At 45.2% G+C, this 5,495-nt stretch overlaps 1 long non-coding RNA gene across 1 annotated transcript; it reads right to left on the reverse strand.

The window, feature by feature from the left end:
- Positions 1–325: 325 nt before the first annotated feature.
- On the reverse strand, positions 326–3,007 carry LOC138112917 (uncharacterized). The gene is made up of 2 exons (XR_011151913.1): positions 2,965–3,007; positions 326–865 (listed from the first exon to the last, which is right to left on the reverse strand). It is a non-coding gene; the product is annotated as an uncharacterized lncRNA (long non-coding RNA).
- Between the last annotated feature and the right edge of the window lie 2,488 nt (positions 3,008–5,495).

Below are 5,495 nucleotides of genomic sequence, written 5' to 3' on the forward strand. Positions count from 1 at the left end.
CTCATAATATCACTGGATTTCAGGTATTCTCATTCTGAGCTAAACTTCCCACAGAGCATTAAGGGCACATGCTGTGAGCAGTAGGTCTATGAGATGATGGTTATCTAATTCCTCTGATGAAAAAGAGGAAAACATCTGTCAGCTAGAGGGAAACTTGCAACCTTGGGAGTTTTCGTCATGGGACAGTGACATTGCTGGCTTGTCTCTAAAGAAAACCTTGAGAGGGGATTCTCAGAAAATAAAAAAAGCACAATAATAGTAGGAGACTGTTTATTTGTTAAGTAAGGATAACACTATGGAGAAAATGGAACCTGGGCTTCAGAAACTCAGCCAGGTAGCCAGGAAGGAGCCCAGTCAAGTGAAGAATCTGCACAGCTAAGCAGAGCTGACCTAATTTGCTTCTGCCTTCTCAGGCATCCTGCATTCACAACAGCTGAGTGATGAGCAAAATAGTGGGCACCAACCTAGGGCCTGCATCCAGCATGGAGGCATAGGGTCCTCCCAGCTTTTCGACGGCTTATTGTGAGCTGTCTTCCCTCCCTCCTTCCCTCAGTCTCATCACGGTTTCTTTTGGCACAGATTTAGCCTGTCCAAGCAGCCAGGTGATCAGCACTGATTTTTAAACCTGTGCTGGCCAGAGGGATAAGGGAGACATCCTTTAGGCTTGCTCGCTCACCACTCGGCCTTAGCAATTTCTCGTTATCGTTGTCCATGAGCCCGAGCCCACAGAAATGAAGAAAGTGGAAGTTATTTTCTGCTGTTGTTTTGAATGTGAAGTGGAGCGGAGCCTGGATTTCACTCTCAGGGCACTACAGGGTCACAGGCGGTGCATAGACAGCACAATTGCTTATCTCTCCCCAAGGCACTACACACAAGAAAGAAAAGAAACACACAGCACTGGCCAGGGTTCATTGCTCTTGGCAAACTGCAGCAGCATCCCAGGGGTGATCAGCTTCCCAAGCCAGCCCAGTCAGAAATACCAACCCAGAGGTAAAGCACCGGGCCATTTTGGCACATGAGCAAGACAGCCGCAGCTCAGCAGAGTTGGACTAACAGTGCTTAATTGCAAGGGTAATAACCTTCTGGGACAGGGTGCCAAGGCCTCTGGGAGGCTCCACTGCTGGAATGTTGTCATTTGTTGTAGAACTGAACACTACCATACACTGGAAACTGTTCTGCTACAGAGTAAGGGTTTGGGCCATGCTCCTGAATGCTTCTGTTATTTTGTACTAATCTTATTCTACATCCCCATAGCTGCTAGAGAGAGAAAGAACAGACCAAGACTGCTAACTCCTGCAGTGCCTTCTAGCCTGGTGCTCCAGCGTTGCCTGATCATCACCTCACAGTAGGGTAAAAAGGAAAAATGAGACTTGCAAACATTCTCATTGAATTCCACCTGCTCCCTGCCAATAGGCAGGAGAGGAAAATCTGCACTATAAAGAAGTCAAAGATAGGATGTGAAGCCTGATATGTACAAGGGCTCTGTAGCACACCGCATCATCCCCTGATGCAGGGGTAAGCATGCAATTTGGCACAATCAGAAACCTTGTTTGGACAGCTTCCTTGAACTCTGAGCACCATCTTTAGGTAAGGGAGGCAGATAAATTCTTACCTTACAAAACCCCCACAGACTGCAATTCTAACCTGTGATGACCAAACTAACCTGCCCCAGAATAGGTCATCAGAGTATCTGGTGAGAATAAAAATGACCTGGACATTTATGTCTGCATTCCTCATGAACTGCCCACAAAAGTCACCGACTTAATAAAACACTGACCCTCTGAAAGGCAGTCATAGATCACTGAAAGTGACTTTACTCACTGTTTCCCCATGGATTTTGCCTTAGCCCTGCACTCAGGTGAATCTCCTCTGAAGAAGACCTATAGAGCTGCTGCTATCACCATTGTGCTCCTCAGGCAAGGGCTCAGCTGATTCCTGTGTACTCTCAAAAAGCAAACCTGCTTCCCTTTACCTTTTCCTGCAGCCAAGCACTACATCTCACCCCCACCCCCCCATCACTGCCAGTGGGCTTGACGGGAGGGCTACATCTTCCTGCCCTGAGATGGCTGCTCTTGGGAGGGAAGGAAGCTCACCCAGATGGATTTCAGCAGTTCCATGAGTATTTTATGGTCTTTTACTGATTTACAGCCAGTTCAGCATTCTTGTAAATGGCTATAAATTGGATTGAAGTCATAAATCATAACCAGAGAAAGAGAGACACAGTCTCTGAGTCCCAGCTCAGGCTAAACCAGCCTCTATGAATATATGGAAGAAACCTGCTCTCTCAATCAATACACACAGCTCAGGCTACATCAATGGTCCACAGGGTCCAACCCTATTCCTCTTCCACAGGGCTCTAACAGGAGTTACACACTGCACGTGTGTGAGGCACTGAGAACCCCTCCCAACGCCTGCCAAAGCCAGCTGTAACACAGGGGCTGCCCCCACCACCTCTGGCTCTGCACACTTCCTGACCTTTGCTGTGCTTGCAAGTGCACACATACACAGCCCCTGTGAGCACGGGGCAGACCAGCACCGTTCACACCAGACTCAAAATTTCTTCACACGGATCAGCGAGGGGAGATTCCCACCTCACACACTACCTTTCCAAGGTAATTGTCTTCTTTCTCCACTGAGACTAGCAGAAACTTGCAGGTTGTTATTATTCTGAAACACCTGATTTGTTCCACATGGAATACTGAGAACTGAAATGCCTTAATTCCACTCCACAAGCCTGGTACCTAAAACCTAGGGATTTGTATCTTTCTCTTTTGTTTCCCTAGGTCATTTTTAGAATCTAGGCTGTAAGCATTTCTGAAAGTGTCTGACAGAGCTATCCAGCTGCAAGCCAGACCCTTCTTATTTCTGTAGATGACTGCAACCCAGGGGATGGTTCTTTGCCCCTCCTTAACAGCCACCTTCTACCCCTAAAGGCAGGAGGCAGCAGCTCACTCCCCTACTCACCCTTGCAGCTCACCACAACCCTTCCTACAGACACCAAAATTTAGGAAACCCAAGTGACTACCATTAACAGGTTTTTTGAAGTCCTAAGGGCCACCAGGTGAATTTTTTTGGCCCTGACTTTCTAGGCAGAGCACCTGATAAAAATAAGCCTAAATGTCTCCCCTTGCAAGCTTAAAGGGCTCCTGCTAGTGTAGTAGGAATAAGTTCTACCACACCTAGAATCAAAGAGGAGTTTTTATTGCTTAAAGGAACTTGAAAAGATACAACAAAAGGTTTGCCCAGTACTACCTGCATATGTATCACAGCCTCAGCATTATTATCCTACAAAGAGTTGTGTCATTGCCTACCTGGTGACCTAGGGTAAAAACCCTATTCATACAAGCAGTGACCCCTTCTCATGTCTATTTGATTCAGACTTGCTTATGTTTATTTATTATTTAGACACATGGTTTGGTTTAGTCTTCTACATATATCTGTTGAAATGAAATTTATGTGTCTTGCTCTCTCTATAGTCTGTTTTTATAAATACAAGTCACTGCTTAATTGCCAACATGAAGGGAGAACAACCTCAGTAGAGTTCCCTAAAAAAATGTACCACTGACGATGATGTCATTTTCTAATAGCCTGAAAGAGGAGGTGAACTGCTTGCTTATTCAGCTTTTCATTAATTAATCATTTTGCTGTTACTCTGTGCTCCCCCTTGTATGTGCCTCTTTTCCCTCCTTGTCTTATTTTACTTGTTTGTGCATCACTGTGATAACACCTCAAAGCCCTAGACAGGGACCAGCTTCCTACTGCGCTGAGCACAACACAAAACACAAAGATATCCATGTTTGCACATGGGCAAGGGTGACTGTTTCTGTAGTTGTCTTGAGTTTTATTCCAGGAGCTGTCAGTGGATAATCCAGGCACTACTTTTAGGGGTTCTGTCAAAAATATCTGAAAGTGAGCCCCAAACTGATAGGTCAGAGTCTCTTTAGGAGGACTTGAATCTCTTTGGGAGCAAAATTTAAAATAATTTTTTAAAAGAAAGGCTGAGAAACAAAAATCATAAACCTTTGCTTTTGAGAGAAAAAACACAGTTGTTTCGGTGTAGTAAATAATACCATGATTAATAACAAAAGTAATAATAGTAATTGACCTGTAGTTGCTTGCCAAGACTTTAAAAAAGTCATAGTAACTTGACCATTTGTATCAGCGTTCTGATTCTTGGAAACACATGTTATTTTAAGCTGCATCTAGTTGGTAATGCTAATACCAAGGTAAAATATTGCCAGCAAATTGATGGTTGAGAGCATTTCAGGAAATTATGAAAGGAACTAAATTATTCTTACTCTTACTGATTACTATTATTTTCCATAAGACACTTTCACGTCATGATTTTTTTTTTGTTTGGGTTTTGTTTTTATTCTTTTCATTCATTTTCATTCTACACTGAAGGTCTGGCCACCTAATCACATAACTGCACGCTGCACTGTGAAGGGGGCAGATAGAAAACAAACAAGTTAACCCAGAACTGACGGCACCAGCAGAGTACAGACTCAGTGTTCCATTGGCCCTGTCATGCAACAGGGATCTGTGACTTGCACATGCATACCATGGACACACAAAAGCAGCTTGCAATGAGTTCAGAGCCTCAATATCAAGGAGCATGGGAAACAACATGTGTTCTGTGGTTCAGGACCTGGGTACAATCAAAACAGCTTGCTTGGCTGCCTGGAGCAGCAGTGTTCAACTTATCCTAATTCCTCCCATCACAGCCCAGATTTAGCTTTTCAGATGTCTGTCTCCACATGGCTCTCAGCCTTTTCTTGATAGGAAAATAACAAAATTGGGTTTGCCTAATGGCTGGAGATGGTTCTGGCATCGACACAGCCTGGCACAGAGCCATCAGCTTGAGCTGCCATCAGCACTGGTTCTCCTTTCAGGACTGGGGGGCAGGAGGCACATCACCAGCACACACACACCCCCAAGCATGCACTGCCCACATGGTGATGTACTTTGCAGGAATGAGGCAATGGATCTCAAAGGTGCAATCCAGCTCCAGTGGCTCTGAAGGCTAAGCCATGCGTTGTTTGCCCAAATGATGCGAGCAGGTAAATCCTAAACATTACAGAACAAGAAACTTGTATTTTTCTTATGTGGTTTTTTTCAGTGAAGTTCTAGTCCAGGAACTTCTAAGGGGCTGCTGTTTTAACAGCACTACTACTACTACTATTAATAATTATTGCTGGGGGTTTGACGCTGGTCAGCACCAGTACTCTGCGACCTTCCTAGAGAGAGCATCCTGCAAGGAACAACTCTTCCAGGGGTGGTGGCAGCAGGCCTCCCTGGGCAGCAGGTGATTCCAGCAAGTGTAGCGATTTCTCAGCTACAGGTGATTCCAGCTCTTGTGATTCAGCTCTTTTTGAAATCACCCAAGGCGAACTCAGGGACAGAGAGACAGGAGCCTCATTTGGCTGTTCCACAGGGGCAGCTTTTATTGTCCAGCAGTCCCTGTGAAGAGAAGGCCAGGGACAAAGACTCCCTGG

This window comes from Aphelocoma coerulescens, chromosome 1 (genome assembly GCF_041296385.1).
Source record: "Aphelocoma coerulescens isolate FSJ_1873_10779 chromosome 1, UR_Acoe_1.0, whole genome shotgun sequence".
NCBI lineage: Eukaryota > Metazoa > Chordata > Aves > Passeriformes > Corvidae > Aphelocoma > Aphelocoma coerulescens.